Source organism: Marmota flaviventris, chromosome 5 (genome assembly GCF_047511675.1).
Source record: "Marmota flaviventris isolate mMarFla1 chromosome 5, mMarFla1.hap1, whole genome shotgun sequence".
Taxonomy (NCBI): Eukaryota; Metazoa; Chordata; class Mammalia; order Rodentia; family Sciuridae; genus Marmota; species Marmota flaviventris.
In genome coordinates, this window is record NC_092502.1 from 162,714,136 (window position 1) to 162,740,733 (window position 26,598).

Here is a 26,598-nt window from a genome sequence, read left to right on the forward strand (position 1 = left end):
GAATAAGGGAGCAAAGTGCAGGCGTTTCAGAGCAATGAGAGACAGAGCGGAAACAGCCTGGCTGCACCCAGAGCGAAGCCCAGCTTGCTGTGCCTCGAAGTCCTCATGGTTTCCCCACAGCTCAGGAAAAACAGAAGGCTGCGCCTGGAATCACGAAAGGGCGCGTGACTTCACTTACCCAAACGCCAAGCTGCAGACACTGGGTATTTGAAAAAGGGCACCTGCAGGTGAGTTGCTGTCTTCCTCCAGGTGCCCACAGTCATGGGCCCTTGCAGTCCGCTTAGCCGCAGGGACCTACGGGGCTCTGCGAACTCTTTCATTTGGCTTGTCCCAGCAAGGGTAATGTCACACAGGTCACCTCCTCACTCAGGGGAAGAAAACCTCTTTAAGCAACTGAAGAGCTCCCGGAACATGAAATAGACCCTCCAAAGTGCTGCTTTGATTAGTTCTAAAGAAAAAATGCACGGGGAAAAATGTTTTAAATTTAAAATATTTATCGCTAGCTATTCAATTCGCTACCCCTTTTAAAATTTGATTTATGCTGTGTGCATTGCAGGATGAGTCTCTGTTTGCTCCTATTATTCTGAACTTTAAGAGGTCCTGTTCAGCACACACGTATGGGTAAGTCATACCAAAGGCTGAGAGAGGCCCTCACAGCACTTCAAAGGTTAGTAATTGAGGCATCGCCAAGCGTGTATTTATTTAGACTGGGAACTAATTTGAGCATAAATGGCTTCGTGACCTAATCAGAACTGAAATCCGTGGCTTTGGAATTACGGACTCACAGTGGGTTGAATCACTCTCCCTCTGGGTTGCAGGGCTGCTTTGCTGGATGTGCTGAACTAGGGCTTTGTGGTAATTTCATGGCGGAGTTAACCGTGAAGGCCATACTCACAGTGGACCTAGTTACTTCCCGCCCGTTCAGCATCAGTCACAAGGGAGCTTCAACCTTGCACCAAGGAACATTTCTCGGAGAAGCGAAAACCCTGAACTGCCTTGTGCTCTGGAGCTTCCATGGGTTCTCAGCTAACTTGCTGATGCCTGCTGCGTCTTTGAGAAGCCCAGAGAGGGAAAATGCACAGGGGGTTGGACAATGTCAAACAACAGAAATGTGAAGCCCACACCTCCTCCAGCCCTGGGCTCCCCACAACCTGCTGGCCCATCACCAGGTGCTGCACCTTTGTTCAGGATGCAGGAAGAAGAAAGAGTAAGGAATGAGCAGCCCTTTTCTGCACCCCCTCAGGATAAGGGCTATACTTTTTCAAGTGTAATTGAGAAATTAGTGGGTCCTTCAGATAGTTTTGTTATTTTCCATTAACAAAAAGCAATGCTATTATCTTTACCTTCCAGTGTTTATTGGTTAGGTCCTTAGAAAACAGACCAGGGGTCGCCGGCATCCATCTTCCTGCATGGACCGTACTCTCCTAATCAGGAATAATGGGGTGATAATCCTGAATTATGAAATATGTATTTAAATGCAGTTTTATTACTTTCATGTACTTTACACACTACTAAGCAAGATATAAATCTATATTACTACTAGGAGGTGAGTTAATGAAAAAAAATGCAGTATCACATAATATATTATAATTATAAAACTCAGCAGCATATGGAAGCTAATTGCCAGGCCCACAGCTAAAATCACTCAAAGGCATTCTGAACTTATTGATTCCTTGTTTTGAAATGGAATTGCTTTTAGCTTGAATTTTATGTGTTCCTGATCAGTATCCAAGCCATTTTCAGAATTTTTTTTCTTTTGAGATACATAAATTTCAGTCAAAAATCACCTATGCTCAGGAAATGACAGAAAAATCTGTACGAGTGGAGTTCAGGTTGTTTAGTTCAAACAATCTTCCAAAAATAGAATGCGCCACCAAGGAAATTAAATGCAGACGGGGATGGGTGATATATAACAGAGGAGCTACCCAGGTAGAATTAAAATAAAAGTACATTGGAAATGTACACTCATTAAGATTGCACGGCAGTTCTTAGCATTTGTTATTTTAAAGAAGCTAATTAAAAGGTGTTGGTCATCACGCGCGGTAGGAACTGGGACAGGCGTTGCGGCTGTGTAGAAGGCTTCCTTCCCACAGTGTTTAATGTGGAGCAGCCACTAAGGAGGGGAGAGGGTGAGTGTGCTGTGCCGTAGCGAGCTGCCTGGCTCAGCTTGGGGAGGCCTCTTAGGGAACGGTTTGGAGGAGCCACACAGCCCTGCTGGGAGTCATATTTTTTCCAGAGATTGCCCCTGGCCAAAGCGTTTCTGAGCAGCTATCTATAGGTTACGTACATGCCGCTGACCACCAGTGGAGAGCGGATCCCCATAGTGGCTGGCCCAGGTGATATCGAAGCCAGCGCAGCCTGGCTCTGATGAGGCTGCAGTAGCCCACAGAGCCTTGGTCACCCGTTGGGCCACCTGACACCAGCCACAGAGCTGCATGGACCTGCAGTCCAGCCTGCAGAAAGGCGTGGTCCATGTTCGCCCGCCTGCACTCCCTTTCACACGTCTGCCTCCCAAGTTCAAGGGCTGATCCACAAAGGTAACCACCCTGGTCAGGATGACAGTGTACTACAGAGAATTGCACAGGAAATGAACAGAGAATGGCTAGGTGGGAGGTAACTGTCCTTATACCTGATGAGTGGACACCTATCTAAGGTGAGCTCCCTGCTGTGGGTTCAAGGCCAGAAACCCACGCAGCCAGAGGCTGGCAGCAGGAGCATCACTTCTGCAGTGTGTGCTGACCGAAGGTCACCCATACACAGGACTCACAGAGGCCACCGCCTCCAAGGACACTCTTTCTCCTGCCCCCCATGCCTCCAAGGGTTGTGCTCTGTTATTAATCATATACTAACACTACCCATTGATCATCATTCCTGGGGCAGAGTTCAAGTTCTCTTTCCTCCAACTAGAGCGCAGGCCAATGCACCCTCTTACGCTCACTAGGTCACCCTTGCTCTCTGAGTGGCACAGGGCAGGGAGGCAGGGAGGGAAGGCCATACCAACAGAAGACCGGAACTCACACATGTGAAAAGCATGTGAGTATCTAGCAATTCTTAGTCACCGTTACTTCAATATCAGTGCACTTCAACAGCTTCTCCTCATTTATGTCTCCTGCCACCTTCCCAACAGTTACATGGGAGAAGTTGAAAAATATCAGTAGCTGCATCGTTTCTATGTACTATATTTTTTCCCAAAATTTACAATATTCATAACCATATTTTGCAGGTCTTTAGAAAAAAGAAGAGACGTTGTATTCGTACTGATGTGCCTGTCATCAGACAACCTTCTTCAAACCGAGTCTGTGGAGATGCCAGTATTTTCACGTGTGGGTCCATGTGAGTTTTCTGGCCATAATGCTCCTGTCTAGCAACCTGTACCCCAGTGGCAGGGCATTTAGGAGAAACGCTTTTGTGCCTGGTGTGGTCCCCACAGATATTTGGGGCCACGGGTAACCATTGTGTTCTGTTCCACGAGGTCGGGATGGCTTCAACCAGAGACTGGAGTCCTGAGACTGGGGCTCAATTTGTGGGTGTGTGTGGGGGGAGTTGTCTCCCGAGTCTTTGCCATGGCCATCCCTGAGCCCATTAACAGTGACTGCATTCCTGACCTCCTGGAAGCAACATTCAGGCCCTGCGGGGTGTGGGGAGAGAGCTCCTTTCCCCAAGTGGGCTTGGTCTGCAGCCGACACTCCTCCTGGGCTTCATGGGCAGAATTCCCCAACCCTGCTCTTGGCTTCTGACTGCTTCTTCATGGTCACCTTGCCCTTTTCTTTTGCTTCCAAAGACCACTCCTCATCTTCCCCTAGGTGAGGGTCCTCGACATTCCTGCTGGTGATTGGTGTAATCCACAGAGCACGGAGCTTCACTCAGTGAGACATCGCCACGTGCTGTGGAAGGCTGGTCACTTAGACTCAGTCCTCATGTTTGGACTGAGCCTTGAGCCCTACCCCCAGTGTGGCTAAGCTTGGAATAAGGTTGTAATTTGGGGGAATGAGGTCACAGTAGTAGGGCCCTGATCCAATAGGATACGTGACCTTAAAAAAGGAGACACAGAGAGTCCCTCTCTCCATAATTGCACAGTGAGGACAGGCCATTTGAGGACACAGTGACAAAATGCCCTCTACAAGCCAGGAAGTGACCCTCCCAATAAACCTCACAGGTAGAATGCTGACCTTGGATTTCTAGCCTCCAGAACTTGAGACAATACACATTTTTCTTTTAGACAACTGGTATGCAGTATTCTGTTATGATATCCCAAGCTGACTAGCACATCAAGAGGGAAGCAGGAACTTACCACTGAGAAAGGCCATGGCTCCCTATTTAACATGTCTCTGTGTAACCACAACATGTACCACGTGTAACAGGCCACCTACAAGAAGCTCAGGATATCTTCCATCCTATAGATCATGAATCAAGACAGGTCCCAGCTTGCTCATTGCTGTATTGATAGACAACATAGGAGGAATGGCAGCTTCTTTCTGCATAACTGGTTTAAGACATCCCAAAGGCACACCCAGGTGCCATCGCTCAGGCTGACCTTGAGAAGGCAGGAAGGATGCAGGGAACCTACTCCAGCAGTCTAATCTTCCATGGGCCAGGGGCACATGCTTCACCTGGAAGAGTCATGGGCACCCCAGGGGGGGACCAGGTCTCACTCCATAATCTCTAAGCCCCTCCCACGGACATAGGCTTTTGCTGTCATTGGGGAACTAAGAATGATAAGGGTGGTAGAGTTAGATGACAGCAGCCAAGAGAGAGGGCTGAGTGTGGTTCAGGCTCTGATTTAAGTGCCATCCACCCTCCCACAGCATCTCTCCAGGTTCCCAGTGGAGCTCCCCGGGGCACCTCTACCAAATGACTTTTCTCACTTGTCCAAAAGCAAATACCAAGACACCAGCACTTCTACCTAAAGACCTCAGAGGCTTCTGCACCCTGAGACCAGGCTCTGTGTTGTGGATGGGTCCAGCCTCGGTTTGCTGGGTAAGATCTATCTGCCCAGCCAGGAAGATGGTCAGGAGCGGTGTTGCTGAGGCTGTGCACACTCGGCCAGCCCCAACCCTGTAATAATGTGCTGGTCCTCCCAGGAGGGCAGCGTACGCTCCACACCAACAAGGGCCGAAGCCCCACAGGGCAAGTGGGGTGCAGGACAGACAGTGCGAGCAAGGGCCTGTTCTTCAGAAGGACAGACATGGGAACGAGAGCAATGGGAGGAGATGAGCATCTTCTATGGGCCGCTAGACAGAGAGGGGTTGCCAGGGGCATGCGGGAAGTCCCTGGGTGGTGAAAGCCTGCGGGAAAGAGAAGCCTGTGAGGTGTTTATGCGTGGACCGTTCCATGAAGGGAGGGCTGCTCCCTAGCACCCTCATCTGGAGCAGATGGTCTTTCTTGGGCACTTGGCATGCCATGGGCATGTGCTCGTGCTGTGCACGTAAAGGGCTCCCTGTGGGCACGTTGGGGGAGGGGTCTGGAGAGACAGAGGAGAGGGTGATAAAGAGAGGAGTGAAAGGGCTGCAGGCACCTGCCTGTGCGGTGGAGCAAGGTGGGGGGACAGGGTGAGGGACAAGAACTCTGTCTGCTGGCCTGGGTCCTCACGTGAACCCCTCTCAGACAACTCTGCAAGGAAAGCAACATGCAGCTTTGCCTCCTCCCCGGGGCCAGTGATAGAAAGGGCACAGGGCCCGACCGACCACAACCTTTCAGCGTGGCCATGGTGCATAATCAGTAAGCATTATGTTATAGTTGTGCAAAAGCCCAGCACAAGAAGAGGACAGGATCACGTGTGCTGCATGAGGGTTGAGCGGAGTTTTGTGCAGACGGTGCACAGTATGGGGCGGACATTTGCAGTACCACTTAAACTTCAAAGTTGCTAGGATTTGTTCACATTTTTCTAAATTTATAAAACTACAACGTGGCAGTGAAATGATTTTTAAAAACAAATACATTGAGAAATTGACTATGCATCAACATAGAAAGGGCAGCTGATCTAAAGTTAGAACTAACACAAGAAACATCCACTGCTCTGTTTTAATGAGCTGTTGAGAAATTCAGATTTTAAAGGCTGTAAATAATCTTAAAAACTACCTCATTTCTTCCTAATGAGGTTTGATTGCCCTATTCCCCCCACTGCCACTGGTGACATTATATGCTACATTATGTGCAGGGCAGAGAGCCCGGGCCCAGCCGAGAGCTACCATGTGCCTGACAGTGCTGTGTTCCTGGTCTGGATGAGAACAACTTGGTGCATCATGTCATAGTGGGTCCTGGGAGTCTTCTTGCAGATAACAAGGAAATAAATGAAATGTAAACTCCATTTTTGCTTTGCCAAATACTTTCAAAGCCATAGTGTAAGCCCATACAAGCATACGTAAAACTGCCCAACCTTCTATGACAGGTGCTGTCCTTGTCTGAATTTCTTCTCTAGGGATCTTGCTCCAGAGGCCAGGGGTTCAAGGAGGACCCTCCTGTGCCTTGTTGGAGAGAATCAAATGTTGAAAACCTGCATCCAGTGAAATTCAGGCCACCCAGGGACTCTACTATTCTGATGAGTCCCAACAGCCTTTGGGAGCATGGATGACGGGAGTAGGTTCTCTTTCTGGGTGGAGCTGTCTTTGGATGGCACGTCCCCGTGGCGCAATGATTCTGCCACAGGTATTCCCACGCAGCCTCACGTCCCATTACATTCAATCAGTAAAGCAACTCCAACAGGGGATTTAACTTCTCTGTTCAAATGCCTAAACTGCCACCTCACTGTAGAGGTGATTTTTTCCTGTTACTGTTCTCACTGTATTCTCTTTTGTTCTCCCAGTCAGGTCCCCTGGTTCAGATCCTGAAGAATGCAGATGAGCCATTTTGATTCCCAACCTATCAAGCCTTGGCACAAACAATGTGTCAAGAAAAGCCTAGTGGTCTCGGTTTCCTGTCCTGGACAGGAGCAATTGCAGTGGTTGGGAATGGGCTGTCCCCAGCACTCAGGCAATCCACGGAGCAGGATGGGCCTGCAGGTGTCCTGCCTTCTGCATCTGGAGGGGTGCAACCTCTGCCTTGCAATCCTCCTGGCCTCCTCCTTACCTGCAAACAGGGGTCGGTCCTCCAGCATCTCTGTGATTTGGGAAACTTTTGCTTCTTGAGAATATGGTAACTACTACCACCAATGAGTGGCTTCAAACAATTTGAATTCACTCTCACAATTCTGGAGGCCCAAAGTCCAAACTTCTGGTGTCCACAGGGTTGAGGTCACTTCAAAGGCTCTCGGGAAGCTTCTCCTGCTTCTGGGACCTCCAGGTGGTCCTGGGCTTGCAGCCACTTGAGCGCACCCTCTGCATTCTGTCACCCACGTCTGTCACCCACATCTGTCTCCACGTGTGTCTGCTGTTCCCTCTAAGACACTTGCCATTGGGTTATAGGGCCAGAAGGATAACCCAGGAAGATGGTCCATCTCTAGATCCTTGCATTAGTTTCTCATGCAAAGACCTTTCTCCAATTAAGGTTGATTTAGAGGTCAAGGGATCAGACTGTGGACATACTTTGAAGGAGCAGGGACAATATTCAGCCCTCTTTGCTGGGCAATCCGCCTTCTCCCTCACTCCTGCCTGTGTGAGAAGTCACATCAAATTCTGCTTCTTTCAACTTCAGTGACCACTGTCCTTCCACACAGAGTCCTTCCCTAAGACCGTCTCCCCAGAAACTTCTAAAACCAGCTCATGTCCTGCAGGTACACGTACCAGCCTTCCCCATCGGGATTCAGCCCAGGTGTCCCACGAGCCCCTCTTGTGTCCTCCTTGCCCACAGACACCAGGCCTGGCACCTCCCCAGAGCACCTCAGCAGGACCACCTTGGAGTCAGGTCGCAGGACCAGGCCTCTCCCCACTCGCCCTTCGGGATGGCCATGCTGCAAACCCACCCTGTCCTGTGGGAGAGAGTGCGCACCCCATGGCTGAACTCCTCACAGCCCCCGCGGAGGATTCCTCACCCTCCACTAAGTACAGGCAAAGGTTAAATGAAGTTGGGGTTACTCTTTAATCATTCATTCCACTTAAAATTCAAAGTGTTCTGCAGAGACTTTTATGGGGCCATGAAGTCTTCCACACACCTCATGAATATTGAGGTTCTGTGGATCCTGAGGAGAATTTACTGGTTCTTGCAGCCAGTTCAGCCGTGTAGGTCTCTGTCCGTTACTTTCCACCACCCTAGAGTCTAGGATCCTTAGTGTCCAGCTTGCAGTCCTGGACCATGACAACAGCTTTTCTCCCTAAGGGGAGCCAGCAGAAATGCAAGGCGAGTACCTCAAGCCACTGTGTCGAATGATCAGAGGTGGGAGAGGAAAGCTCCTGTGTTCAGCTTAACAGGAGAATCACTTTAATAAGTGTAGCAGCTGAAAGTTGCAGCACAGGGTGGTCCTTGGGAAATACCAATGGCCTTGCACCTACATGTGAGTGGAGCTTTTTCCACGTAATCTGTGCCCAACTCAAACCTCCCCCAGCTTGCGGTTCCTCTTAACTGGCTCCGCTCTGCGTGGCCCCTTCCTAGCTACCACATATTACTTACATTTCCAGTTCAGTAGTCTCTGTGAGATCTCAGATATGCCCTACAGAAGGAATAATAAAACTAAGTAAAATTTTATTACCAGGGAAAATGCCCATGGCTGTAAAAGTCTTTTTATAGTGGTAATGTTTGGTTTTAATATTTAATAAGCATAACCACCATAAAGAAACACAACATTATGTTCAGTCCCTTGAAGGATGGTGAGATTTGAAATTGTACAGGTGAAACTTTATCTGATGCAACTAAAAAGGATTTGGACGTACTTCAAACTTAGATCCAGAATCCAGATGTCTCGTCTCCAGGCCCAGCGAGGCCCAGGCCTGATGATAACAACCTCACAACCTCATGTTCTAAAGAGACGAAAAGGCAAAAAAGCAAGACTTTTCAGGTATGTGGAAGTGACTCACATTTCTGACATCTGTGGATGAAGTCAGAACATGATGTGTTGATAAAATAAATCCAAGTCACAGGTAAATGGCTTAAGTGGCTCTGACTTGAATCAACACCAATTATTACATTTTAAAAATTGAGTAACTGCTTGAAAATTCTTTGAAGACGGTTAAGTAAATGATGATGCCATTGTTCATAAAAATTAAATGGCATTCCCATAATTATGCCGCAGAGCCCAATTTCACTCACAGCAATTTGGAAAAAGGTGAAGAATTTAGTATTAAACCGTTGGGAGAGGTCAGAGGTTACCAATTTCTCCTTTGAAAGCACTTCTTTCTCTCGACTTTACAGCTGCCAAATGACACAGATTTACAGCAGTCAGTTCCTGAACCTCCTAGGTCCAAGCGTTGGTGGTCATTTTCTTTCTTCTGGGCCTGATTTCTGTGGGTGTCCATCTGCAGTGGAAAATGCTAACTATACCTGGTCCGGGTGGAAGGACTCAGTTGACTCCAATACACATATTTCAACGACTGAGAGAGTAGATTTTGGAAAGCTGGAAAATATGGGAACGGTAGCTTCAAAGACCCAGCACAAGAAAAGAATGAAAGTTTGTTTTTACTGAGCTAAAAACTGGATCACCCAGTAATGAATGAGAGAGAGAGTGGTATGCTTATTTGGAATCATATGAGCAAAATTTCAGTAACTGTCATGTGTGATTAAATTTGCCACGTGAGTGTCTCAATTCATCCCATAAATAACAGCACTTGCACAAGCCTTGGGAGTCTACCAAGAGTGTTTCCTGTATCCTTGATCCCACTGCTCCATGCGTACATGCTGTTGGATTTATGGAAAATTCTCCCAGGCCAGTGACCTGGAGGTTTTGGCTGAGGTGGGTCAGGTCATGACCTAACTTTGCTCTGGCTATAAAAGCCATTTCAGCTTCAAGTCAGGAGTTGCCTGTCCAATTGCAGCCACCAGTGTTTGTGTGAAGTTATTTTCAGGAGATGACAGCACAGATCTAATAAACCAATCATAAAGTCAGCCGCTTCCAAACAGAAGCCCATGACCAATTATTTGTATAATGTTAATTTCACAGCTGATGATATCAACTTAGAACCTTGGGGAACAGATAAATTCTGCTAACCATGCCAGGTCCAGGGAGGATTATGGACCTCAGTGAGACCCCCAGCCCAATGGACACTGGTGAAAGTCCCAGCAAAACAGAGCTCTGGAACAATCTGGTCTGCCTGGTGAGACGGGTGCCAGCCAGCCACTACTCAAGATGGCATTTGTTCACAGATGGGCCAACTAGATGCTTCCTAGTCCACAGGCATGCTCAGCAGAATGCTAACTGGTCCACAAGCATGTTCAGCAGGATGCTGACTAGTTGGCAGGATGTTAACTAGGCCTGCTAGCAGAATGAGCATGGGAAGCTCCTGCTTCCTACCTGGTCGTCCTGGTCATTGTTTTGATGGCACACCAGATTCCCCGTCCAAGCCGGTACTTACAGGTCCCTAATGCTTTGGAAGTTTTATCAAATCATTTTATTCCAGTCCTGTTTGATGATCATGATTTTAATTCATGTTTATGGCTGTTAAATGACTTGAATATTTATGTTTGGTAACATGAGCAACATTAAGTTTATTTAATTGTTTTAACTGGGTAGTGACATAGTCCATAAAAAGGGTAATGGCTTTATATAAAGGCGTTTGCATTTCAGACTGTTTTCCCTGCACACTCACAGGCTTTATTTAAAGCAGTGGTCATCAAACTTCACTGCACATAACATGGACCCAAGTGGTCTGCTAAACATCAGTCCCCACTCCTGACAACCTGATTCAGTAAATGAGGCCCCGAATTTTGAATTTCCAACAGGATTCCTAAGCACTTCTGGTAAAGGTGGACCAGAGATGACATTTGGCAGGACTGTTGTACCCAGGTCACTCAGTCGTGGGTGGGTGTAAATAAGGAGTGGGCAGTGACAGCTACAGTGTCATGTGACACAGGGTCCTGTCAGGGTCACTTGGGCATCATCCTTGGCACCACTGACCTGACACAGCAATGAGCAAAATCTCAGAGCAATAATGCGCCATGTCCAGTGCCCGTCCAGGGGCAGCAGAACCTTAGCTTCAGCTCTTACCCGATAAATAGACTCCAACTATTTTTAAGGGCATTGCCCAGTGTGCCCACTTCTGCACTGCGGGTCTCTGCTGGCGTGCACTCGCGTACCTCATGCCAGGCGTTCAGCCCCATGCCTGGCACAGAGCGTGGCCAATAGCATGAGCTCTTGCTGACATCATCGGTGTCTATTCCCCATTATTTCCTTCATGTGCTGGTTATGCGTCTTTTCTGAGGGAGTGGTCACCCAGAACACTACGGCAGCCTAACCATGGTCCAAGATCATTATCCCCATCGTTTAGTAAAGTAAGAACCGAAAGCCTCACGCTCACCTTCAATTCCTCCGTGGCCTGGTGGAAGGAGCAATGAGTTCTACCTCAAACATTGAATTTGGGCTGTTTTTGCAAGTCCACCTTTGAGCAGCATCACCCACATGATCTTGGCAGGACCTGTGTCACACTTTTGCCATCAGAATGGCTGGCCCATCACTGGGTTTCTCCAGAACCGCTCTGCAACTTCATTCATTCAACACTTCTTCAAACAGCTGGAAAAACAGAAGACCTACAAATGGGTGGGGGCCACCAGGTTTCAATGTTAAACTCACAACATTGAAGACAGCATAGCTGAGCCTAATGAGTTAACCCTGTTTCCATTTTCTTTTCTTGACCAGGAGAAAAAAAACACAGTTTGCTAATTTGAGTCTAAGTGTACACATGAATACTATCTGAGTTTGTGCAGAGGCTCACCCTGTAGCAAACAGCGCTTTGCATCTAAAACCAACAAGGGGGTAAGTCCTTGAGACAGACAAAGCAAAAGTGGCACTGAAAACAGGTTAGGAGCAGTTGTGCAGTGGAGCTAAACCACTGCACTGTGGTAAAGAGGTGGTCTCCATTCTCAAGCTCTCAGATGCACATGGGAAAATGTGTGCATTCGAGCTATGAAATCTGCTGAGATTAAAATGGTATTGAAATAAATAGCATGGGACAGAGAATCTGAGCTGTGGATGACAAGCCTCAAAAAATCAACAGATAAGAGAATAAAAGTGCAAGGTTAAGTTCTTACAGAAATAAAAATGTAAGGAAGCACACAAATTCTATATATTGATAAAATATATCTTAATAAATTTAGAAGAAAAAGACAGGGAATCATCTTCAAATAATAGCCTAGCAGGAAATATTTTTGAAATAAAAGAAGACAGGATTCTGCAGATCATTTCCAGGGTGGAAAAGGAGTGCCAGGCAGGAATGTGGACCCTCAAAAATGCAAACTCTAGCAAAGAACACCAGTCCAACAGGTGCTCTTGGCCCACGGCAGTCTCCAGCAGCAGGCAAGGAGACTATTCCAGGTCTTCTGTTGGCTGTACCCGGGAAGTGGTACCAAGACGCAGAGCCAACACAAATATTCACAGCTAGCGCATATATGTATACACACACTGAAATGCACATGTGTGGCATTAAATATAATCGTAAAATACATTTTGTAAAGTTAATAAGGACCATTCCTGAAATATTTTCTGCACACAAATCTTTACTGGTGCTGAAAAATAAATAGATGTGGGCAGAGGAAAACATATTGCACACGAAGCAGAGTGTGAACGGAGTGGTCCTGGAAGCTCCTTCCGTGAACGAGTCCCTCCGTGTGCCTGTTTTCCTACAGCCATTCCATTGGTACCGTGTGCTGGGAGAACCATATGATTCTGTCACCACACACGTCAGAAGACAGGCCCTGCAGCAGTGAGTAATGAAACTCAAGTCATAGATGCACTAGGACAGCTGCTGTAAAAACAGTAACAGAAACCAAAACTGGCACTGATTTCAGGAAGTGAACAAAATCGTGTTGCAAGGTTCAGCTAAAGTTGGGCTTCAAGATATCTGCTTAAAATTGCTGCACCTGGGATATTTTCCAAGGACCCAAATCATCAAGCACAGTGAGGCAGTGGGTTCCCATGCTCTGGTTTAAACATCCATCTCTAGGGCCCTGGAGAAACTGGGAATGGTGTCCGGCGGGTGGTGCTGGGAAGAAGCTGGTGGGGATGTGGTCTGCTCCTCCGCACCTGAGTCTCTGTCCTGGGACTGAAGGCTCCTTCTTGATCTCAGTGCTCAGCCAGAAGCGAGAATCATTAGAGGAATGAGTCATTATTGATCTATGCTACCAAGCCTTTATGCAGTTTGTTACTTGGAAATAGAGAGCTGAAAGATTCATATGTTGTATAATTCATACCCTAGAGTATTATCATTGAGAGAATTCAAACATTGAAATAAAATTATTTAATCTGAAACAAAATTATAATAATCTTGTGAATTTACCTCAATATAATCTTTTCTAAGCCCCTAAGTTGAATTTAATTGACCCAAATTTTTAAATATAAAAAATGAATTTGATACTTTAATATTTCAAAGAGAATGGGCTAAAAATAAGTGACAGCGAATATTTTATCCAATTTGCTTTTTTAATTTATTTAGACAAAATTCTTACCACACTTAGAATGTGCAGGAAGTAATCCTTGTATATCATGATTCAAAATAGTATGAATCTAAACCAACAGATTACTCAATCCACAAAATGGAGATTCTTCAAATAGAGGACAAAATGGCAAGATGTATACATGTTTGATATCATTATGTGTCCTTATGTTTATACAACTGGATATCATTTGATATCAAATTAAATAAGATGTCATGTTTTAACCAAGTTAATGACAGTTAATACACACAAAATTAATTTATAATAAATTAATGACATGTGTACTTAGAAAAAGTGCAAATGATCTTTAAATTTTAACGATGGCTACAGGCTATGTGAGAATAAAAATCAGGATAAAGTTTCAATGGTATTATGAATTAAGACATTTTTAAATAAAATCACTCTTTTATCATGTTATAGACAGAATACTTTTAAACAAAATCCTAAGGGAATTTACTGGGTATGTTACAGCAAAAAAAAAAAAAAAAAAAAAAAAAAAAAGTTATGGATTCACAGCATTTGCAAAGCCCTGGGCTAAAATCTTTTAGTTAAAAATTCAGGCTTTACTTGTCTCCATAGAGTGAGCAAATCCTGTTACTCTTCTTGAGCCAGGTTTAGGCAACAGGAGCACCATAGGGAACACGGAGCAGGTGGCCTGGACGAAGTGTACGCGGTGCGGGAGTTTCTGATAAGACACCTGCCAGCCAGCGGCCAGGGGACGGTCCCTCACCCCCAGGCAACTGTGGTCCTGCCGTGCCCTCTGCTGCAGCTGCAGGGCTTGGACTCACCCCTGGGATGTTGGACCTCAGAGAAGACCAAGAGTGAAGGGACCGCGGAGTGAAGGACATGATGGTGTGGACATGAGGGGTCCCCAGAGAGCTCCCGTGGGAGACAGCGAGGAACGTCAAAGGTCAAGTGGTTAGATAGATGGTGAGAGCTCCAACTAATCACGGGATTGATCCATTTGGTGGATTGATAATTTTAATGGACTGCTATAGGCAGGGAAGGTGTGGCTGGAGGAGGTGGCCCTGGGGATCACATCGCCCTGGCTCCTGGCACTCAAGCTCTCCCTGGCTCCTGGCTGTCAGCTGAGCTGCTCTTCTCACCTAGGCCTTCTGCCCTGACATGGTGCCTCCCTTCAGACCCAAAGCAATGGAGTCCGTCAACCTGGGACAGAAGCTTTGAAACCAAGAGCCAAAATAAACCTTTCCCCCTTTAAGTCCTTCTGTTCAGGTGTACTGGTCACAATGAGGCAGTGCAAGTGACAAACACGTCATCGTGAAACTCACTGCTCTGGGTAATACCTATGCACCAATAAATAGCAATTCTAAAAATAGACTGATTTCAGATTCAAATAACTCCAACTGGATACTACTAAAACATTCAGGGGGAGATGAGTGAAGTGACATATGAGCTATCAGGAAGCCCCCTCTCCTTCCAAAATGAAGCCCACCCCTGGCTTCTTGCTATTGACTGAGCACAGAGTTGAACCTCAGGCAGTTCCTGGGACAGGCAGTGAGGAGTGACGCTCTACTGTGAGGTGTTGGGTGCATCCATGTGCCTGCTGGCACCACCACTGGGGAGCAAGTGGGTGGCACCTGGCACGTGGGAACACAGCTGACCTGGGTCGGGGTGTCCAGCCTGCCTGGTAGCAGGGGGCTGGCCATGGAGATGGAGTCAGGCCCACACATTGTCCACAGCTGCCCACCCCCAGGTAGGTCCTCTAGATAGTGCCCCCCAGACAGCCAAGCAGAAACTAATTATTGGCTTTCTCCTGTGCAGTTGTCAGGCTGAGAACCTGGGGCTTCCTCAGAGGCCAAGCTGTGTTTTTTTAAAATATATTTTTATTTCTTCTTAGAGTTATAGATGATGGTAGAATGCATTTGACACATTATACATACATGAAGTATAACGTCTCATTCTTCTATTTTATAACTTTATTTTAGTTATGTGATGCCGAGGATCCAACCCAGTGCCTCACATGTGCTAGGCAAGCACTGTACCACTGAGCCCCAGCCCCAGCCCCACTCCACATTCTTCTGGCTGTACGTGACGTAGAGTTACATTGGTCATGTCATCATTCATGCACACAGGATAGTAATGTCCGACTCATTCTACTCTATTCCCTCTCCCTTCCCTTCATTGCCCTTTGTCTACTCCAGAGTACTTCTATTATTCCCTACTCCTCCTTATTGTGAGTTAGCAGCTGCTTATCAGAGACAATATTTGGCTTTTGGTTTGGGGGGGATTGGTTTATATTATTTAGCATAATATTCTCCAGTTACATCCATTTACAGGCAAATGTCATAATTTCATTCTTCTTTATGGATGAGTACTATTTCATTGTGTATTCATATCACATTTTCCTTATCCATTCATCTATTGAGGGGCACCAATTTGGTTCCATAGCTTAGTTATTGTGAATTGAACTGCTATAAACATTAAAGTGGCTGTGTCACCATAGCTGATTTTAAGACCTTTGGGTATAGAACAAGGAGTAGGATAACTGGGCCAAACAGTGGCTCCATTCCAGGTTTTCTGAGGAATCTCCATTCTGCTTTCCAGAGTGGTTGCACCAGTTTGCATCCCACCAGCAGTGTATGAGCGTGCCTTCCCCACGTCCTCGCTAACCCTTATTGTTGCTGAGCTGTGGTTTGAGGGTTGCTCTGGCCTGTCTCCAGTCACCTTGAGAGGTTTAAGTGGCTGTTTTAGTTAGGTCCTGCTTCTGAGCTGGCATGGATCAGGGGTCCTTGATCTATTTCAGCCTAAAAAGGAACTCACTTGCCTTATGTCACGGTGGCCAGTCCCTAGAATCTCCTCACATGCTAAATGACGGGGTACCCGGTGGCCAAGTCCTCTTGTGTCTCCAAGAGTTGACTTCTGTGATTCTAGTCCTGTCAGCGAGCATGGGCTGAGCTGCTGCTGGGTGTCCCCGGGAGCCCAGGGACGAGCACTAAGCTGCTGGGCTGTGTGTTCACACCAATGCCAACTGTCCTTCATTAAGACTTCATAGCTGGGAAGTTCAACTCGTGACTGGTCACGGTACAGTTTGCTCATACACAGATCAGTCCTGCACAGGTGCATCCATTTTTAAATGGAGGTCCCTCCAGACCCTGGCTTGTAGGTGACGCTGTTTGGGATTGTGTTCATGATGCAGGTGTGAACTCAAGGCTCCCACTGTGCATGGGGAGGGGCTCCATGGCAGACGGCCACTTCCTCTCCCAGTGGTGGCCTGGTCGCCAGGGCTGCACCAGCCACGAATGGATCAGCCACAGCTCGTCTGTGCTTCACTGCCCGCTCTGAAGAGCTGGGAGGGACTTGTAAATGCTGCAGTTTCCTCTTGGCATCACGTTGAACTTTGTCAACAGAGGGAACCGGAGGTCACGGCAGGAGAAAGGGGCTTCTCTTCCCTCTCTCTCCTGCTCCCGGCCCAGCCACAACTTCTGCAGCACCAGGCTCTATAGCACCTGCAGCCACCTGCGCTTCACCCAGCTTCACCCAGCCTCTCCTGGGCAGCCCCGCCGGGGGTTCCGAGGCTCAGTACCGGCCTGCAGATGGCTTCCCACCATGCCCACCTGAGTCCCAAGCTCCCATTCAGCAGGCCTTGAGCAGCTCTCCTGTGCTCTCTCCAGCCAGGTCTGGATTGCAGCCCTGGGATGGCTACTCTTGCAGGTTTTCCAGGTCCCTGGGCACTCTCTCCTCAGCCTAGATCCAGGGCTTCTCCTTAGGTCTGCCATCCCTGTACTCTTTCAGTTTCCTTTACAGTTCTTGTCCAACCCCCTAGGATGCCCATATTCAAGTGATCTTTATGTTGCACTTCCCCTGTTCAGATCTCTCCTGATGGACACTGCTGAGCTACGGCCTCCAGAGCCCAAGATACTTTCTGCCCTATGTGATCGTCACTTCTTTCCATCACCTCAGCAAATCACAGTAGTCCTTCTACCTGGAGTGTGATGAAATACCTAGACAGATTAAAGTAGAAAAAAAAGGACCTCATGAAAATAGAAGGTCACCAGAGCAGTTGAAGAAGGGGACTGGGGGAGGGAGGAGGCAAACGACCAGGGCGTGCTGGGGAGTGAAACTGATCAAACATGCAATCTGCATGTATAAGTGTGTCACGATGAATCTCCACTATTATGTGCATCTATAATGCACCAATTCAAACAGAAAGAAATGTTAAATGAAATATTTAAGCTTCTATAGCAGGAAATAAGCCCAGCTTTCAAATGCACCCCAAAAACCCCCACCCCAGTGGTCAGAGAATGCATGATTTCCTGGTGACCCTGGAGTGAGTCTGTGTGCCAGGGCACCTCCCAGCCTGCACACTTATAATCAACAGACTGTCCTGTAACGAGGGCGAGGCGAGAATCTGATGTGAAAGTCAGTGAAGGGGAGGGCAGCGCTGCTCAAAGAGACCAGGGCTGGAGTTCTGGGTGCTCCTCCCACCCCCGACAAGTCCAGGCCAGCCTGTTTCCTCCAGCCTGCACATAAAACGTAGTCGCCCCCCCACTCCCTGCTGGGGTGCCAGGATTTAAAAAAAAAATGTGATCCGCATGCCAGGCCTTCCTTCATAACTTCAGCCAACACCAGGATTTTGAAGTTTTAAAAGGTCAAGGAACGGGAGAGGGACTGTGCCAGACAGGAGTGAAGACAGCATTGTCACCTCCAAGCCTTGGCTTAACAGTGCATTGGAGGAAAAAACATAACTATGAAGACCTTTAAGAACTTCAAAATCCTTGGGGTTGTGAATACTTTAGCAAGAAAAGAGAATTTGTGATGGGACTGGAGTGGGAACTCTCAACGTGAATAAAGCCAGCTAACACCACAGGTCCTTCTCCCAAGACCTTGGTGGCACAGAATCTGGCCACACATACCTCTCTCTGTTGTCCCCTCCTGAGTCAGCAGATGGGGCCTGACCATGTTTTTCTAGCGTCCCCAGCTCCCCAAGGGCCCTGCCCGTTGTCGGGTTCTGAGTCTGGATTTGGAGGGCCAGCTTCCCATGGGGCCCCATTTGTGGGTCTTAGGCCCTCTGAATCTGCACAGAAGCCAGCTGCCCTCCACCCCAGCCAGGAGCCTGACCAGAATTTCAACCTCAGACATGAGCTGAGGCCATGGGACATTCACCCTTGGGACATTTCTTAGTGGAAAAAAAAAATCCTTCAAATGTTGTGCTGTTGTGTGACTGCACACACTTCATCTCCACCCTCATGTTGGATGATATTCTTTTCATATCACACTTGGGTCAACCAGTTCACTGCTTTGTTCCCAGGGTGGGAGAAAGAAGGAGAATGCCCTCCTCTGACTCCCTGTTTTGAAATTTTCTGTCTGCACATCAAGACAAGAGCCGCCAACAAAGCACACTGGCTGGCTGTCCCCCTTCTCTCAGGGACTCCCGAAACAAGCCGGCAGCACTGCCTGCATCTCCCTGGACCCCCGCCAGCCCAGACGCTCACGTAGCACGCGGTGGGGCTCCGTGGGGTGAGCCTGCACATTCAGTGCCCTGCTCCTTCCCGGGTTCACGGGATCCCGAGCCACGAGTCATTTATTATCCCCATGCCTCTTCTTGCCCACATTATGCTGGGAGCTCGCTGGGAAGAGCCGCTCTGTTTCTGTGAGCAAGCCCTGGACTGGTCCCCATTGTCGGAAGCTGCAGGGGATGAAAATACTTGGCATTGCCTCACACTTTGCTTGGGAAAGTGCTCTGCGTCCCAGCACAGGAAACAATGTGAGGACAGCCAGCCCTAGTCTCAGCCAGTGTCTGCTCAGGTCCCCAAAGAGCCAGTCTCGCAACACAGACGTCGAGTAGCCGAGGAAACGGGCTCCTGGGGAGCATGCGCTCGGGGGAATTTCAATAGGGTCCGCAGTGGCTTGTCCCAGTATGTGGGGTGTTCTGTGTGCCATCCCTCATCCCCCACTACTGAAACTGCTTTCACACATAGACCATGCAAGGACTGACCTGTGAGCGATTTTCTACAGCACAAAGTGCATGTTTGAGACAGTGGCTTCCCCTGCCCGAGTGCTCTTGAGACCTTTTAATCCATCTCGGTTCTGGAGGTGCATACCAACGTGGCCAGTGTGCAGGGGGACTTGGAGTCACCTTCTAATCAGAGGCACCCCCTCACATCAGACTGAGTGAGGTGTCCAAGAGCCAAGGTCAGCTGTGCTTTGTTCTTTATCAATTAGTATCAAACTCTGCCCGGCTTGGCACTGCCACTTTACGATTGAGCACTCTACCACTTCCAAACTTTCCCAAACTTTCCCTTCTTCCTGTGTACCTCATAGCACACTGAGTCCCTCCAAGGGGACTGTGGGAGACAGAGCCACAAGGCAGCACTGATGGCGGCCCCTGCAGACAGTGCACTCGAGTGTGCACAGACCTGGTAGTTCCCATCTGTGTGTGGCATGTTCACACCTCTTTCCTCGGGCTGCAGCAGTAATGGACCACACACCTGGGGGCTTAAACAGAAATTCACTCTCTCCTCACTCTGGAGTCTACAGGTCCAAAGCCAAGGTGTCAGTGAAACCCAGATCCAGAGGCTGTGGGCAGAGATTCCCCCCCCATGCCTCCTCTGTCCAGCCTTGCTCTGCAGGGTACCTGTGTGTCTTCTTACAGGACTCCAGTCCCCACCTGGTGCCCTCCTCTTGACCTGATCACATCTGCAAACTCTGTTTCCAAATAAGATCACACTTTGGGTCCTGGGGGTTGACTTGGGCCTCTCTCAGTTGGGGTGGGAGGGCACAGCTGGAGGCCTAACAGCATGGACTTCTCCTGCTGTGACAGTGGCACGTTGACTGCCAGTTGAGGGAAAATTAGCCCCAACCCTCCAACCACTGTGGTCACATAACTATCTAATCATGCTTCGCCAGCTCCCTTCCAATCACTTTGGAGAGATCTGGAGAGAAAAAGAGATCTCTCCTATTCCTTAGTGAAGATGAAGGGGCCTCCCAGGGACACCCACCTGACCCCTCTGGGAGGAGTGGTAGGGACCCGCACGGCTGCCCAGGTACCTCCAGCTTCCTCTCCTTCTCGCAGTCTCTTCTACACCCTCCAGCCGCCTGGTACCTTGCAGTCCCTGGCCCAGGAATGCCCTCCCCTCTCCCTGCCCAGGCAGCCACGCTGGCCCAGCTCAAGGCAGGTGCAGGCTGCTGGCCCGGGGGGGCTGAGGACGGGGCACCAGGCAGTGTCTCTGCTCGCGCTCTGGCCACTCTCCTGCTCCTCCTGCAGGCTGCAAGTTGCGGGTGGTGGCAGGGACAACCCAGTTCCTACGGCCATTCCCTGCCCAGAGCTAGGGCGGTGATGGTCCAGCCCATGTTGTCATGCACAGCTGGCCCAGGCGGTCGGTTCTCCTGGATTTTTCTGCCCATTAAAGCACGAGTTGAAGAGATGGTTTTATGTCTTCCAGTCTCTGTCTTTAGGATGCACGCATTCCGCAAGGCGGGTCCCTGCAGCTTTCCCTCTAACCCTCAGATTCACTAGGTGCTCACTATGTACCTGCCCAACACATCATCACCTTTGAAAAGGCAGACTTTAATGTTCCCGTCCACACCTGTTCCATACTCCTGTGTGGAAACCAGCAAGAAAGGCAAGGAAAGCAATCCTGAGTTTGCCACCATTGTTCTCTCAGCCCAGACCTTCCAGGGTTTCAATCCTATTCATATAGAAAAACATCCCAATGATCTTTAATGCTGAGCTGGTGCTTGATGTTGTTAAAGTAATTAGTGTCAATTTCTGGGAGCTCCACGGGAGGGGACTTCCTATTAATCTTCGTCAAGAGTAGGAGTTTTACTGTTACTTGGATTTGAAATAATAGGAAACCCCGTGGAAGCTAAAATACGATGGACTGAAACACAGGAAGAAATGGCACTGGTCTTCCCATGGAGGAACTCAAAACGGGAAAGTCATGAGTACGAAGTCCTGTTGGAGCGGATTCAGGAATGTCACACACTATTCAAAGTGTAGTGTAAAATCTGTGTAAAATAGCAACAGCCGTTGTCCAGAGAGCAATGAGGATGCTGAGACCCTGGAACACAGATGCAGCCACCTCCCTGGGACATGCGCTTCACCTGAGGCCACACTCCAGTGAGGCTGGGCTTCCCAGACAGACAGTGCCACTCCCAGCTCCATGGAAGAGCCGCTTCCCCTCTCCCTGGGGGTTTGGATCCCCAGGGAAGACCGGAGCCTGTCTGATGGTTCTTGAGTGTCTGAACCCAGAGCTGTTTCTGGTTGAGTGTCAGGTCATCCCCTAGCAAGTGGGTGTGTGGGGGGGGACAGGAGTGGTCCCCGGCTCTCTGTCACCACTCCTGGCTGGGTCAGTCCTTGCCACATCACTGTCACCAGACTCTAGGACTTTCCAGGCAAAGCCCTACTCAGGAGCTCTACTTGAGCTGAAATCTCAAAGCACATCTTTGACCCCTCAGCTGCGTTCTAGGAGGGTCTCCCTGTCAGGTGGCAGCTGGGAACCATCAGCCTGGTTACTTGGCTGCTCCTGGACTTCCATTCCCCCGCCCGTCCTCGGTGTGCACAGATTCGCCTTCTGTAGAAGCTATTTCACCCTCACGTCAGTGCTCCAGGTGACCCGCTCCCCTGTGGGCCCACGCCAGGACACGCCGGCGACACATGGAGCCCCCACCTCGATGGGCTGTGCCTTCTTGTTTGAGCTCACTCGAAAAGGACAGTCCTTTCTGCCATCCACTTAGTGCTGCATTTCACACATTTTTGCATTCATTAACCAACTATGTATACACACACACACACCTAACACACATACACACACACATTATAACACACACGGCCCGTGAGGAGAAATACACATAAAGCAAGGTTTTGCATATTAACTGCTTGATGAAAACATGGTGCCCAGAGACCTCCAGGAGCCTAACCCTGTGCTCCCATCAGCCCCTAGGACAGCATTCCCTAAGTCACACTTCACAGTGACTTCATAGCTCAGTGCCAGGAGTGACGAGAAGCAGCTGTCACTTTGCGCTTCCTCCATCTCTGATGTCCCCCCCTTACAGCTTCCTCCCTCGGGCCCTCCCAGCATTGGCAGGGACCTCTGGGGATTAACGCAGTGCCTGCCACGGGAGGAGGTACTCAGTCTGTGAGTCACTGATGGGCGGACAGGTGCCTTCCATCCGTGCTCCTGTATGTCACCCACTTTCTGGAAAGGGGAGACAAGTGAGCTCTTGGATATCCCATCTTCTCTTATTTCCCCCAAAACCTGGAACTGATTTTCAGCCTGTCAGGGAAGGTCTCTGGGCCGGCTCAACCCGGGGGCTGTTTGAGCAGGTGTAAGACCAGCAAGCGATGGGTAATTGTTGAAAGATAAAACAAGGCACCGAGGTGACAGATGCTGGAGATATGACATCTATAGAAACACATCCAAGAATTTCTCAATTACTACCAACTTGATTCTTTGTTACATTTGGATTTTTAAACCTTTACCTTTTCGCTGAAAATTGAACCCAGGGCCCTCTAGGCAAGCACCCTAAAAGCAACCTGGTTTGGTTTCTCTGAAATGGTTGCAGATTCCTACTCTGTCTTTCTCCTTCACGTTCATTCTCAGACGGGGAAGGTGGGAACTCTCTGTGGCAGCTCTGGGTTTGGTCCTGAACATGGTCACCTGAAAAGACAGTGAAGACCTGGGGTCCAAGTCACCCTGAGAGGGCAAATTGTAAGTGGTGAAATACAGAACAGAGAGACAAAACAACGGTGGCTCTGGAGGTACACCAGCTCTGGTTATGCCACCCGCCACCTCCACACAGGGGGGCGCGCACAACCCAGAGTCACTGGCTCTGCTTCGGGGCATTTGATGGAAGCTGTCAGCCTGACATTACGTCCCTCAATGCTCACCCTCAGTTGACCCAGTGTCACTTTGGGTAGAAACATTGGGAGGGAGTGAAAGTGGACAAGTCACCTTTTATGGATATGATGAAGTTTCCTTTGACTGATGACCTCGGCTCCTGCCCCCAACAGGGGACGATTCAGAAAGATGGTCTCAGCTGCAGAAGCCCCGGGGCTGGTGGAGGCCTTCCCTGGCTGTGTCAGAGCTGAGCCTCTCCCTGACAAGTGCTTCCCTGGGCCCTGCTGGCCCAGCTGGGACCCCGCCTCACACACCTGTGCACGACCTGGCCAACTTGGCTCCAGTCCAGCACTGGCTCAGCACCGCCAGGACTCTCTGGAGTGGAAACCCGAGTGTTTGCTTCTCCTTGATTCTAACGAGTTTTTGCAGGAACATGTCTGTCCTTGGATTTGGGTCCATTCATTGTCCTAGGAGTGCCACAATGAGGGCTGGGACACCACTTATTGTTTTCTTAATCACAGGCAGGAACAGGACTTTTCTCAGCTTTCTGACTCCTGATTGGAAGCCAAAAGTCAGGATTCAATTTTTAAGAAGCATAGAATGAAGGGCAGGTGGCACTGTGGCTCCCCATATCTGCAAGACACGGGACCCCAGTGGCATCTCCAGGGGACTAGGCACACGAAGGGGAGAGGAAAAGAGGATGAGACATGGGCCAGCACTGGGGTTAGCGGCCACCACCATTTCAAAGCAGTCAGGAGAAGAAAGGATCAGGTAAGAGTCACCAGCAGAGGACAGATGGGGACAAGGCCACAGGCCTGCTCCCACTCACCTGTCCAAACCACGGGTTAAACCTAGTGGAATCACTAACTCTAAGACCAGGAAAGCCAACGAAACACATATGGGCAAATGAAAAATTATCCCTCAGTCATGACGCTGAGAAGACTTGAAATCAGTCCCCAAAGAAGAATTCAAATATATATATATATATATATATATATATATATATCAAACTTACGATTATATCAACATTAAAATTATTTTTCCTCTGAAAAGAAAACTTAATAAAATTGAAAGTCAAGGAAAAGACAGAAAAGATTGGGGATGCTTCAAAAATAACAGAAGAGTAGCATCTTCCACGTGTGCTGGGTAGAAATTCACCTCCCACCACGAGCAAAGAGCACACACAGCAGGAAAAGTGCACAGAACACTTCATAAGGAATTTGCAGAAAAATAAAGCACAAGGAGCAGAAATGTGAAAGGAGACCCAGCCTCACCGCAGGAGAGACTTCAGGTAATGTGAGGGCGGTTCTCCTGGAACAGAAACAAAGTGAGAACATGGGGTGCTTAGCGGGGAGCAGAGGTACCAGGTCCACCAGCCCATGACATCTTCTGCCTGCCCTGTTAGAATCTCTCTTGCACATTCTGTTCCAGCCTGTTGATACTGGGCCTGTTCTTGTGTCTTGGCTGGTCATTAGTAGGGGGCTAATGTCCCAGGACACTGGACAGTCCTGCTTGACCTTCTGTTCTTAGGAAGCTCAGAATGGCAACCCGTCCAGGCAGCCATGACTACGACCCCTGACCCGGAAGTCTAGGTGCAGGAGCAAGGCTGAGCCTGCACGCACCCTGCCAGCAGCTGCCCATCTGCAGGGGCATGGACACAGACACAGAGTGGGCAGCTCTAGGTCCCCAGTGATCAGCAGCTACCTGCTACCCAGCAATGGTGCAGCACATAGGAAAGGTCTAGCCTCTATGGAAATAGCCAGGCATTTTCCATTAAAATTAAGAGCTCCTTACCTATAACTCATCAATTCTATTTTATTTAATTTATAGAAATATTAGCACTGTATTTTACTGAAAAAAAGGAAAATATAAAATAATTTTACAGTCACTTGGGGGCAGGGTAAAGTGAGAGCCATATATTCACAAGATAAAATACGAGTGAGGTATGCCTGTCCTGATGTGATCATTAGGGACACACAATGTACACAAAAGCCATAAATACACGATACTGTTCACCTTTAGAAAAGCATATCAATCCTCCAAATCTTTACTGACTATGGACTGAAAGGCACCTCCAAAATTCACTAAATACTGGAAACTGAGAAATAAATAGAGTAAATTAAAAACATTAAAAATGATGTGGAAAGATGCCTGTGAGTTCACAGTGGGCAGAGCAGAACAGGCTCTGGGGAGAATGGGAAATGGCTCTCATGTCCTTCTTTCTCCCAAACCTGCACCTGTAGCCAGCTGCAGGTGGGATCATGAGAGGACTGGAGATGCCTCTCTGCACAGGCATGAGGTGCACGAAGTCCCCAGGTAGCACCGGCAGCCCTGCAGCCCTGCCCTGTGGCTTGGTCTCCATGGCTCTGCTCCCCGGGAGCCAGGAGCACTGCCCTGCGAGGCACTCGGTGCTGCTGGGAGCAAAGGTGAAGACGATGACGTTTTGTTTGCTACTTTTAATATTAAAAAATGTTTTTTTTTAAATAGTAATGATAATGTGCATTAAATTAAAACGTTTTCTAATTGATTCTATTATAATTTAATACAAATATAATTGTCTTGATAATGCTGCTTAGGATTGTTTCTCAGTTTCTGGTATTTAAATAATTTGGAGGTGGCCTTTCAGTCTAAAATGTGGACCCTTCCTCCTGCCCAAAGTTCACGTTGCAGGTGAAGGTCTAATTACACTCCTTTCAGGCCTGAATCATGGAAATCCAGCTGTGTGGTGTTTGTCTGTCCCTAGTGGACACTGCGTTTCCCCAGCTTGTTGGCATGAGAGGTTCTGGGGACTCGGGTACTCTCCTCTATGCCACCACTGAAGTTGCCTGTGGGAGCTGTGGGATACTCACTGACTGTGCCCACTACACATGCTGGGGTTGCGTGTGCTGTGTTTACGTGCTGAAACCCTGGTCCCCTGTGGAGGTGGGACCCTTAGGAGGTGCGGCTTAGGGAGGTTTGGGTCACTGGGGGCACTGTCCTCTCAAGAGACTTTGCTCCAGTGGGACCCAGGAAGCATCTAAAAGAGCAAGCTGTAACCAGAGAGCAAGTCTGCCCCCCAAGTCTCTCTGACTTCTTACCTCACCATGTGGTGACTCATGGGATCTCCTGCTACCATGGCCATGGCCATAAGGCTCTCGCCAGAGGTTGGAACAGTGGCCACTTGATCTTGGTCTCTCAGATTCCAAAACCATGAGCCAAGGCAACCTTTGTTCTTTATGAAGTGTCCAGCCTACACCTCTTGTCACAGCACTGCCAAGTGACTAAAGGACACTTATATGCTCAATGGGAG